Here is a 13,386-nt window from a genome sequence, read left to right on the forward strand (position 1 = left end):
GCCCTATTTTGAGAACCCCGGACCCACAGAGGTACGCGATATATATCCTAGAATGCCCGTGAGCTCGGAGGAAAAATATTCCCGTGAAAGAACGTTTTTCCCCAGACCTCTTTATGAAAACGAAGAAAAGCCATTAAGTTCAGGAATGCCCTTTTTGCAGCCTCCATATGGGGAGGAGCGCAGGTCATTTGGCACAGGAACTTTGTTCCCAAAACCAAATTATGGTGGGGGACCAAGTGAAACGCATCCTACTGCCCCGAGTCTTACCCCTCACCTGACCCCACAGATGATACCTGACCGGACATTAGGAAGAGTCCTAGATGAAAGGGAGCAAGAGGCCCTAGCTAGACAGAGGACAGAAATAATTCAGAAAATCTCCCAGTTAAATACCAGTCCAGAGGCTTTGACTATTCCGGTAACAATCGGACCCGTAGTTCCGTTGTACGGGAATAATCAAGGAGGTCCGAACCCTCCAGTTATGAACCCGATAATGGCCCCGCCGAGGCAAGAGCCCCTACTGATAGACGATCAGTCCAGTGAGTGCGAGTCCGAAGTTGTGTTCTTGGACCTGCCAAACAAACAGACCGGGAAGGGAGTGCAGAAGAGGCATAATCCTTTTGATGCGAAAGAAATTAAATTAGAATCAGCAATGGGTACCAGGAGTGTTTCTTTGGTAACCCCGGAAGAAATCGAAAATTGGAGTCGTGAATTAGAAAAACAGGCTCCGCAAACGAAACCTTTAGACCTCTACAAGCTGAGGGTAGAAATAGAGGAATTGATGGCAGGATATGTGGGATTAGATAGATTAAATACCTATTCTGAAGAAGAATTGCTGTTTATGTGTAAAAGCCTTACCAGAAGTACCCGAGTGCTCCACGAAAAGCTGACAGACACCGCAGCTAGTATGGGGGTAGATATTTCAAGATCCAAGCCCTTGCAAAAACCTTACAGAGCTGAATTCTCAGACAAAGATTTAGAGAACTTAAATGTGGCAGGGAAGAAGGTGCAGATTAAAGAGTTGCTTGCAGTTTTGCAAAAATGGGGAGACGTGGAAAAATGGAGAAGTAGGTGGGCACGAAAGAAAGATGAGGCTCGATCCAGACAAACTACCCCTGAGTTCCCTTTGAGAGAAGTAGACAAGCCTGAAACGTTGTGCCCCATGCGTGAAGTGCCAGGTGGGAGGTATGTGCACGTTCCATGGTCCAGACAGGATATTGTGTCCTTTACTAACGATTTCCCGAAATTGCGCGAAAAGCCAGTTGACTGGTACCGACAAGTGGAAAGGTTCGTAAAGGTGCAAAAATGCCTGTGGAAAGACCTGGATGGGTTTTTCGACATTGTGGTCCCGGTCGATCTATGGACCGAGTGTAAAATAGCCATAGGCTGGCCTAGTGAGGAGTACCCGAGGGACTCTGCCACAGGGGAGCCGTCAATTGAAGTAATGAAAAAATATGAACAAGTGATTCAGCATTTGAAAAATAAAGTGCCAGCAAAGGAAACTGATTGGACCAGGATAGATAGAACAACGCAGGAGAGAGAGGAGACAGTGCACTCCTATTATGAAAGGCTGTTGCAGGTGTTTAAGACATACAGTGGTATAGATAACATCGAGATGAAGGATATGACGCATTTCATTTACAGGTTTGTAAACAGTTTAAGGCCCGAAATTTGTCAGTGGATAAAGGATAATAAAATCTGTTGGCATACCAAAAAGGTAGACGAGGTCCTGAGGTACGCAAAGTACTGCGAGGACGAGATGGCAGAAAAGAAAAAGACTCTCAAAGAGAAGGTCATGTGGGCTCAGGTGAAGCTCGCAGAACAGCAGGAAAAACAGTTGAGTAACATGGTCAAGAACACTCAGAACCAAGGTACTGGGGGTGGGGGAGGAGGTAAGCCCCGGCCCAAAATGAGCAGGGAGGAGGCTATGAAGAAATTTCCCTGCCATCAGTGCGGCGAAATTGGACACTGGCGTAACGAGTGTCCTTACTTGCCAGATGATAACCCCAAAACACCTGATTTAACTCCACAGACGCAGAAAGAAAGGCCAAGAAAGACTCAACCACAGGTAAAGACGGTTCAGGTGCCCCGAGCTCCTAAGCCAGTACATAGGGGGAAAGGGGCAGAGGGGGGTGAGATAGAAGTCTGGGAAAGCAATGAGAACAGAAATGCAGCAACTTCGCAATATCTATTGAATGATACCTTCCTTTGTGATGACCAGTACTGACGGGGCCTGAGAGGGGAGGACGAGGAGTGCGTACTTGGCGCCTCCTTGCCGGTAGACCAGTCCGGACCATACATTGAAGGAAAGGTTGACGGAAATGATGTCACCTTTCTGTTGGACACTGGCGCTACCCGTTCTACTGTGAGAACAGTGGACGTTCCAAACCTACCCCTCTCGGGAGAAGCCATCCAAGTAGTGGGTGTATCTAATCAATTGATTAGTACTCCCGTTACCAAGCCCATGGAGATCTCAATTGGAAACTTTAAGGAAATGCATAGATTTGTCGTTTGCGACACCAGTCCAGTGAACTTACTGGGACGTGATTTGCTGTGCAAAATGAACTGTACCATCTTTTGCACACCAAAGGGTGTTGAAATTCAGACCCCAGATGAAGACGGCATTTTTAAATTAATGTTAGTCAGACCTGACTCGGAAATTAAACGAATGACCATGCAGGATTTGCCCAAAGAACTTCAAGAAGCAGTGAAGCCAGAGGTGTGGGACTTTACTGGGAAAGATGTAGGGTTAATGAAAAATGTGGACCCCATACAGATAGCAATCAAGGACAATGCAGTATACCCCAATACTAAACCCTACAGAATGAATGCAGAAGTGAAAGCTGGTGTTACTCTAGAAATACAGAAATTGCTAGAAGGAAACATCATACAGGAAGTAATGAGTAGCCCATGCAACTCCCCGATTATGGGCATCAAGAAGCCTAGTGGCAAGTACAGAGTAGTGCAGGACCTACGAAAAGTCAACAAGATAGTAGTCCCCTGCTGCCCTATTGTCCCGAACCCAGCAGTGATTCTGTATCAGATTCCCTGGGATGCTGAGTGGTTCACTGTGATAGACCTGTGTCATGCATTCTTTTCCATTCCCTTACATCCAGATAGCAAATTTCTTTTCTCATTTGCCTTCAATGGTCACGTGTATTGCTGGAACCGGGTCCCTCAAGGGTACACAGAGAGCCCCTCTATCTTTAATCAGATCTTGAAAAAATGTTTGGAAACTTTGGTCTTACCTGGGAACTCTGTCTTAGTACAATACATTGACGACCTCTTGGTGGCGTCTAAAAGTCATAGGGATTGTGTGATTGATACCATTGCCCTACTGAATTACCTGTGTGAAAAGGGACATAAAGTGGCCCCTGACAAGTTACAGCTCTGTGCAAAATCGGTGAAATATCTGGGGCACCAGATAGAGAAAGGTGTCAGAAAAGTGACATCAGAAAGAGTGAGAATAATACAAAAGATGCAGTTACCCCGTACTCAGAAAGAGATCAGAATGTTCCTGGGAGTGATAGGATACTGCAGACAGTGGATTCTGGGATTTGCAGTCCTAGCTAGGCCTTTGATAAAAATGACCAAGAGAGGAACACCAGAAATTGTAGAATGGGATGATGAAAGCTTAACAGCCTTCACCAAACTGCGAGATTGTCTGTGTACAGCCCCTGCATTGGGAATGCCAGACTATTCTAAAGAATTTGCCCTATTCTGTGACACTCGCGATAATTGCGCGTTGTCAGTCCTGACACAAGATCATGGCACAACGAGAAGGCCTGTGGCATATTTCTCTGCCACCCTGGATCCAGTGGCTGCTGGATTACCAGGTTGTCTGAAAGCAGTAGCTGCTACCTGTGCAAGTTTAGAGCAGAGTGAGTCAATTGTCATGGGACATCCGGTAACTGTGTATGTTCCACATGGAGTGGTAATTTTGTTGACCAGAACAAAAACTCAGTATCTCACCCCTAGTCGGCTGACTAAATACGAGAGGATTCTTGTGGGTGCTGCAAATGTAAACATTGTTAGGTGCAGTATTCTGAACCTTACTTCCCGACCCAATGGATATGGAAGGTGGGGTGGATGATGAGCATGATTGCATTGATTTAACAGAATTCAATACCAAGCCACGTCCAGACATTAAAGAAACACCATTGCCTGTGCATGACAAGGAATTATTTGTGGATGGTTCCTGTCTAAGACATGAACAAGGAGGTCTGAGTGCTGCCTATGCAGTAGTCTCCTTAACCAAAATTGAAGAAGCAGGTTATTTATATCACATAAAGTCTGCACAAGTAGCTGAATTGATTGCTATGATAAAAGCTTGCCAAATTGGGAAGAACCTACGCATAACAGTGTATACTGACAGTCAGTACTGTTATGGGGTTGTGCATGACTTTGGCCAGTTGTGGCTACAGAGGGAGTTCCTGACTTCATCAGGTACCCCAATTCGAAATGGAAAAGTTGTTCAAGACCTTTTAGAGGCAATCCAGTTACCCAAGGAACTGGCAGTGGTAAAGTGTGTCGCCCATAAGAAGGACCTGGACACTGTATCACTGGGAAATGATTTTGCTGATCGAGTGGCCCAATGGTGCGCCAGAGATCGGTATATCGTAAATCCAAAGCGAGGGGGGCCAGGAACCAGCTGCCAACTTCAGGTGTTTGAAGAAGTGCCTACATGGGATGAAGTGAAAGAGTGGCAGCAGGCGGCACCTTGGCAAGAGAGAGAGAAGTGGAAGGACGATGGGTGTAGACCAAGACGTGTGGATGGTGTCATCATAGGTCCAACTGGTATGCCTGTGTTACCTAGACACTTACTTAGCACAATGGCGAGATTGATACATGAGGGATCACACATTGGTAGGGACGCCATGATTCTAGTGTTCCAACAGACTTGGTACAGTAAAAAGTTCAGGAAAGTAGCAGAGTCCCTCTGCCAGAGGTGCCTGACATGTCAAAAGATGAACCCAGGGAAGAAGACGGTGGTTGAACTGGGAAAAATTGGGAGGTCCGGGGGTCCCTTTGTGAGAATACAGGTTGATTTCATCACCATGCCCCGTTGTGAAGGGAAGCGATATGTCCTTGTCATGGTCTGTTTATTTTCAAAATGGGTGGAAGCTTTCCCTACTCCCCAAAATGACGCAAAAACAGTAGCTAAGTGTTTATTGAAAGAACTGATACCTAGGTTCGGGGTTCCAGTCACTATTGAATCAGATCAAGGCTCACATTTTCATAATGAAGTGATCGACGAACTCTGTAAGGCCTTTGGAATTTCACAAAAGCTTCACTGTGCCTACCGTCCAGAGGCTTCTGGAGTAGTGGAACAAATAAATGGAACTATCAAAAACAGACTAGCAAAACTGTGTGATGCATCTAAATTGACCTGGGTGAAGGCCCTGCCTCTGGTCCTGATGGGACTGAGAAGTGTTCCTGATCGCAAGACAGGCCTAAGTCCCCATGAAATCATTATGGGAAGAGTGATGAGACAAGCATGGGTGCCAGGAAGCAAACTGTTGAGTATTACTGATGATTTGGTGCTTGAATACTGCAAGAGATTGGGTGACCAAGTGCGTTCTATCTCTCGCCAGATCGGAGAAGACGCCATCCTCAATCCAACGACTCCTCTCCACAAACTGGTCCCGGGGGACTGGGTGAAGATAAAGAAGCATACTCGGAAGAGCTGCCTGGAGCCAAGGTGGGGAGAAAAACGTCAGGTGATCCTGGTAACTACCACAGCAGTAAAGTGTGCAGGAGTTCCACGCTGGGTACACGCCAGCCACACCCAGAAGGTACCACCAGACGAGGTGCCTGAAGCAGAAGGACGTCAAGCAGAGGACTCTGCAGGAGTCAGACCAGAAGTAGCTGACGACGTACAGCCCAGTACCAGTCGAGCTACAGAATTAGCAGACGTTGGCCCAGGAATAGTTGATAACGAACTACCAAGAGCCCAGCCTGCTGAAGGGGTCCAAGAAGCTGAGCCAGAAGTAGCTGAAGACGAGCTGCCAAGTATATGGCCAGAGGAGTGGATTCCCTTGATTGATCTCACCGAAGACCCCATTCGAACAAGTGAACGACTTTGGGAAGGTAGAGAGTGGACTACAGAGGAAAAGCAAGGCACAGGCGAAGAACCTCAGAATCTTGAGATTCACATCAAAACTGAGGAAGGAGAAGGTCAGACAGGGACAGAGCACGTGGTTAATACAGAACAAGTGAATGCTGCAGAGTCGGTGCCCGATACTGAACAAGTGAAGGATACTGAACAAGTGAGGAATACAGAGCAAGTGATTGATACTCCTCCACTGACACCTGATATCGGGAAGGGACAGACTAGACATAGTGTAATAGTTCGAACAGAAGAAAGTCCAGAGATCGAAGTGCTTGAACAGGATCAGATAGAATTAGAAGAACGTGTTCAGGAAACAGGGTCAGAGACACTTGAAGAGCAAACGCATAGTTTACCTGAACAAGGCCAGATTAGTAACAAGGCAGAAGAAACAGATGCTAGCCCTGGAATTAGACAGATAGAAGCAGAAGAAACTGAGACAGAATTGCCAACAGTTAATGAGAACAAAAGGGCAAGAAAAGGAAACGAGGTTCAAGTACCAACCAAAAGACTTAAGAAAAGAAAGCATCTTGAGCCCAGATTCGTAAAGAAATTGAGACTGAGAATAAAAACGGTAGAAGAAAAACGTGCAGAAGAAAGGAGAAGTGCTCGCATAGCAGAACAACCAGAAGACACTTCCAGAAGAAGGAGTGATCGAATAAAAGGACAAAACAAAAAGTACAAATCACCTGAATGGACACTTGTGTTGGAAGAACTTGAAGATCTCGATATCACTGACGTAAGCGACGGAGAGCCCGTCCCTGAGTACTCTGACGAAGAAGAAGAAGAGTCACCGTGAATTTGCACAAAGTAAGCTACTCGTGTAAAGTCACAAAGAGGGGTCGAGAAACTTCTTCTGAGCCAAAATGTCTGATTCAACCGTGAGTGGTAGACCTAGTCGCAGCTGTTGCAAAACATGCTGCAAGGTATGTGTCTGTAGTATAGTTGTTCTGATATTACTTTGGATAGGACTAACAATTTTTATTCCCTTTGCTGTAAGTAAAGATACTAATATTGTCCCTACTGAAATTGTAAATACTGACAGTGAAGAGCTGACAACACAGAGTGTAGCAAGACATGAGAGAGCACTGAGACAAACAAAACAAGACTTAGAAGCATCAGATGAGGGAGGACTACATTTTCATGGAGTTAAGAACAGGACACACTTAAATGTTTTTGCAAACTTGTTAATACATTATGTAGAGACTATGGAAATTGAAGATTGCTATGTCTGCATGAAGCTACCTACCTCTGTAGCTGAAGGCGTGACATACCATCACTTACCGCTGACATATGGAATCTCCTGTAGCATTTTAGCTAGTTTATTTTACAAAAGAGGACCGTTGCAGTACTATTACTCTAACAATGACGTGATCTTTTCTGAACTTCCTATACGTGGGAACTTGAATCCTGTACATACCAAAAGTGACGTAATACGGTACATGGGAGACTACTTTCTGACTATAGGTAATATCGACATAGCTGACGCACACAGAGATAACTTGACTTGTTCTTTGCGTGACCAGGAAAAGATGTTCCTGAACATGGCAGAGAAAAGGAGAATTAAAATACAAAAGAAGGCTAATGACGAAAGTCAGAAAAAGCCAAAATGGGCAGAGAACATGGAAGGCACCTCAACTGGTGGGGCGGGTCCTGCTCTGTTGCTGGATTTTGAAAAGAAAGGCAAGCTATGTCTTCACCGCGAGAAGACTAGCTATTATAATAACATTTTCATTGGTTCCAGTGAATGCGAACATAATTACAAGGTAATTGGAGGTTGGGGTTTCAAAAATGGGTCAGAGCCTGTGTTTCCTGGAATTTATTATATTTGTGGGGACAAGGCTTATTTCAAATTGCCGGATCACTGGTATGGAAGCTGCTATTTTGGCATTGTCTTCCCGAAAATATACCATGTGAATGGAGTTGCTGGAAGCAGTGAAAATACTAATGGCTTAGTGCGTAGTAAAAGAGAAAGTATAGGTGAAATTATGGGTAGTATTTTCAGTGCACTGATACCTGGAGTGGGAGTGGTTCTGAACACTCACAGAATTTGCAAATTGTCCACTATAGTGGATGTGTTGTCGACTGAGACAGCTCATGGATTTCTGCTGGTCAATACCGAAATGGTAGCGATCAGATCAATGGTTTTGCAGAATCGACTTGCTCTTGATACCTTATTGGCGAAAGAGGGCGGAGTCTGCCGGATGTTGAAGGCGCAACATTGTTGCACTTATATTCCGGATAAAAGTGTACAGCTCAAAAGATATGTGAAAAACATTACTAATTTGGCAAAGGAACTCAGACCACTCGAGGTTGATAGTGCCTGGAAGAGACTGGTAGATGGTCTCTCAAATGTAGGTCATTGGTTTGCTAGAATAGGTAAAGGCTTATTGTTCAAGGTACTGATGCCAATTGGAATTATAGGTCTCATCCTATTTTTCATATTTGTCTGTTGCAAATGCCGTAAGCACACCAGAAAGCATGAAGTGAATGCAAGAGGGGTGAAACGAAGTGTGGATGAGCTTGAATTGGAGGAAGTGAATAATCAGATCTATAAAAAGGTGAAGAATTCTCACCCTACAAAAACTGAGAGAGAAAAGCTAGAGCGATTGCTGGAAGAGATAGAGCTGTATAAAGTGTGAGAGAAAAGTTGGCATCTGGTTCCATTAAATTTTGTGATGATAGTAAATATCATCAAAGAGGGGATTGATGAAGTAAAGCTTCGCATATTTTGCGACTTGCCGTATTCATGAACCTCGTATACGTGTAACAAGGTAATCACATGTACGTTTTACTAACGTTATTTTATGTTTGAACGAGGTTTCTAGATGCTTGCATATGTGTTTTACTAAAATAATTCACTCGAGTCACTTAACATGGCCGCCGCTTGTATTTAGTTACTGCGCATGCGTCAGTCACACTCACGTGTCCTGACGTGTCTGCAGAATTGGAGGGAAATTTATGCGCATGCGTAATAAATAGCTTTGCCAATAATGTGGTACTGCTCGTGCCACTGCTCTTGTGTCTGTTGATATGTAGCTAACATTTAGACTGCATAAGTATATTACTAAGTGATAAGTTGAAAGTATAAACCCGGTGATGTGTTTTCATAATGATATTTCTATGTATTAATTTGTTTTCGCTTACTTTTCATGTACCGCGGGGAATGGGGGTCTGACTGCATCAAAAGCCATTTTGGAGGTCCCTTCTACGCATGTGCGACTTCCTGGGGCACCGACAACCTTGGCTGATGGAACACCGCCAGTTGGCAGTGATGGGCAAGATGCTCCTGAGAACTGACCTGCAACCCTAGCAGGACGGAGTCACATGTTCTTATTCCGAAACAATGTTAAATCTCTATTGTATTTCTCTGCAGTTTCTCATGGGAACCCCAATCTCGCTAGGCGGTACCCAGATATGTAAATGAAGCATCCAAATAGAGTGTTATGATTGGTGTATTACCCAAATCCTACCTTTGGACCAATTGAAATTGGGGATTCTGACACTTTGCAACATTTGGGGGGTGGTACCCTGTCCCAAAACAGTATATCTACCCTGGGTTCACCTAGGGAAATTGTCTGACTTGTCTGGTTTAGCTGACCTGTCACTGACCCATCGGACTCAATAGGTGACTGAAGATACAGAGCGCTGCGGAGCACTCTGTCCGAAATTGACCATAGACTAAGGTTCTACTGAACCTTAAAGTGCTGGCGAAGCACTTTGCTGGGAGTTCGCTGACCCAATCGGGGTCTTGATCGATAGCTGCAGAGAGGGTGGAGCGCAGGCGTTGCTTCCAAACTGCGGGTGCGGTCCTGTCCTGAAGCAGTCCTGTCCTGAGGGTTTGCTGTCCTGTCCTGAGGTCCTGTCCTGATTCCTAATCTGAGGGTATCCTGTCCTGTCCTGGGTGTCCATTCTGCACCTGCTGTCCTTTGAGGGGTATCCTTCCTTGAGGGTTTCCTGTCCTTAACTGACCCGTGGCCAGGGTTTGGTTTCCACACCAGTCTAGGTAAATACTGCTCTAAGTTCTTTAAACTTGCACCTTTCTATTTTTCTGTCTTTTGCTTTAATAAAGACACCCCTTTGCACATGTTGATTTTTCCATGCTTTTGCCGCAAACTATTGAATCATAAAGTCAATTGCATATATACTTAACTTGTTCCTATGATATCCTACCTTTTAGAAATCATATTTTGCATTGCAGTTTGTCATTTCCTGATATGGTCTAGAACAGCCTTACTTAAATTGTCTAAAGAATTGTTGCCTTAAATTCATAGCGTTTTCCCTTTGCATCTCATATTTGCATTTAAATGGTAACCCTGACTTTATTTCTCTATAGTTATGTACTTTTCATTATCTTAGTTGTTGATTGCCTTATTCTTGTAAGTTTGATGCTTGATGAAAACGAACTTTAGATAAAGCTTTTAAAACTTCCAGTTGTCCGTGGTCATTTTACAACAGTATTAAATGTCATTTGAATTTGCATTTGCTGCCTTTCCTTTTACAGCTAGGCCCCTGATCCGTTGAGGTCATAGGTACCCGTGTCGGTGGATGGTAAGTCGGGTACACTGAGTAATAACAGTAGGGAACACACACAAATTGGTAGCAGCCCGTGAAGTCGCCCTGTCAATGAATAGTGTGAATTGAAAGTATATGGGCCCTGAAGCCGGAAACGGCGGAATCATTGGCTGGGTGACCTCGCGCGCTCTATCACAGGCAAGCTGACAAGCACAGTCTCGAAACTGCCGCCCCCCCAAGGGCCAGGTAAACCTCTAAGCACCAGTCCTCAATCCCAGGGGAAACGCTGGGCCAGAGAGACGGTGTGCCATTTATCTCGAACTGCTGTGTCCTGGGCCCCCCCGGGCAGACTGGCCTCCATTGCCACCTGAGGATTATTATTAAGTCCAGTATTGGCGCCCCAGTCCCATCCGCTGTGCCACCTCCACTGCTCACCCCGATCTCTGCCCCTCCTGGCGCCAACGTCAACCGTGCCCAACCAGTCCAGTGACAGAGGCAGATGTAGGTCTCAAACTCGAGGGGCCCTGGCCTCCATACGCTCCCACTCGGTCAGGGGGAAGCCCTGTATGCGTCAGTTTTACGTCTGGAGCCAGGCGTCTCTCATGTGTCACTTCCTTCAAAGCTGCACACCGGTGGCCCTTTCAGTCAGCCGCGGGGGGGTCGCAAACCCAAGGGATACTTTGCCAGGATATCAAATATTTGGTGCCTGTAGATACACTTGGGCATCGGAGGGTGTCCTCCTGCACGCTGCTCTGAGCCTGCAGCCGGGCTCCCCAGGCCGTCATGTCTCTCCCCGGCACAGCTCCCGGGTCGGACGTCTCACAGCCTCTACCCCCACAGCTTCATAGCTGCCCGCACGAAGCCGTACGGGGGGGGCCTCACCTCAGCGCACAGCTTTCTCACCACCTTCCGTTGGACACCGGCAGCAGCAGATACGCATCGGGGCCCGACCAACGACTTCCGGTCCAGGGCCCCGGTGTTGTGACATTCGCAGCCGGCTCCCTCGCCAACATTAGTCCCCGGCTCCGGATGGCACCCAGGCCCCATAGGGCACGCCATCTATCTCCGGCCCCCAATGTCGCAGCGGGGTCGGAGCAGCAGAGGTCGGCACCGCTCACCTTCGTACGATTAGCGGTCGGGTCAGTAGTCAGGATTTATGCCAGGATAGTTGGGGATGGGGGACAGGTCCGGAGGAGCTGCAGCTTCACGTGGCCATCTTTGACTGACGCGAAGCTTCTCCTCGGTATCGTAGGTCTTGTCCTCAATAGAGGGTCTAGAGCATTTGGCTCTAAGAATGTTACGAGTGTCCCTCTCTAAGAGGTTTCTTACCCATTTTTTAATGAATTTTGCAACATGGTCTTGGGGTCACCACTCGGAACTTCTTGGGTGTTTGAGTTTTAATGGGGAAAACATTTCTTCTCCCAAGGGGTCAAGGATAATGTCCTTTGAGGATGATGGGAGTTCCTCTTCCAGATTGTAGAATTCTTGATCGTCCTCGTCAAGATCAAGGACATACTCATCAGGTATGTCTGAGGACTTGACATCATTAAATTTGTTATCTCCCATATTGTAAAGAGCGTTATGATATTTTGTGCCGCTAAGGCCACCCAGATGTTTTGTGCCACCAGGGACACCCAGATAAGTTGTGCCGCTAGCGACAACCAGGGAGTTCGAGGTGCGGGGACCTCCATTAGTCGTTGAGGTGCTAAGACCTCCCTGATTTGATGAGGTGCTAGGACCTCCCATATTGCTCTTCTCAATATATTTACTTTTCTTTAGTCTTTTATCCCTTAATTCTGAGGCATCATCAGAGTAGTGGGGGTTCAAAATGTATGTGATCTCATCCTCCTCAGGGAGTGACCTTTTTGAGGACATGATCTGACTCAAGGTCTCACTCATACAGGACCTCATTTCCTTAAGAAGGATTTTTTGTAGCGCTTCATTTTCTATGTTGGGAGTAGGTGCGGAAGCGTCATCTGAATCGGAGTCAGACATGGCGCAGATTAAAAGGTTTGTATGATTTAGTAAATGGGCAACTCAAAGCTTGACAGAGTTCGCGTAGGGTTTTCCCCTTTAAAATTAGGAAAGGAACAAATTGCATTGGGGCTGCTGACTGCGCGACAGGTCCTGCTGGCACGCTGGGGTTCCCCGGATGTTCCAGATATGCGTGATTGTTTGATGCGCTTATGGCATACCCTGGCGATGGAGCGCCTTTCCCTAGACATAGATGGCAGAGGGTCCGAATATGCTGCCTTGTGGGCCCCATTTTTGTGACTCCTGTCCAAGGAGTTTAGAGAAGTTACATGCCCAAAGTACCTTTAGGTCCTACAACTTATTCCTCTAGACCCGATGGGTGCTGTGCCAGGACCCTAGTTTTTAGGGATGGATCTGCCTGGATCGGAGTGATAGGTGTGATGCACCTCCCAGGGCTGATGGTTGATGCGGATGAGTGAGTTTGGAGGGTGGGGGTTGGGGGGGGTTGAATTGGGGGGGATGGGTGGAGGGAGGGGTGGGAGGTGTTTCTATCATTTTTCTATTTTGTTCTTCCTGGTTTTTCTCTTTTATGAAAATTGCGGACCCCGCTACACCGGTGGGGAGTGCCTTTGGCTTTTGCTATGCAGGACCGCCCTCCGGGCTGTGGGTCCGACTGCTGTGTTTAACCGCTGCTTGCTTACGCCCTGCCGGCGAGTCGATGTAGGCAACTGAGCTGTGTATGATGCTAACTGACCGCATAATAAAATGTTTGATTCTAAAATTAGTAAAGG

The sequence above is a fragment of the Lissotriton helveticus genome, chromosome 2_1 (genome assembly GCF_964261635.1).
Source record: "Lissotriton helveticus chromosome 2_1, aLisHel1.1, whole genome shotgun sequence".
Taxonomy (NCBI): Eukaryota; Metazoa; Chordata; class Amphibia; order Caudata; family Salamandridae; genus Lissotriton; species Lissotriton helveticus.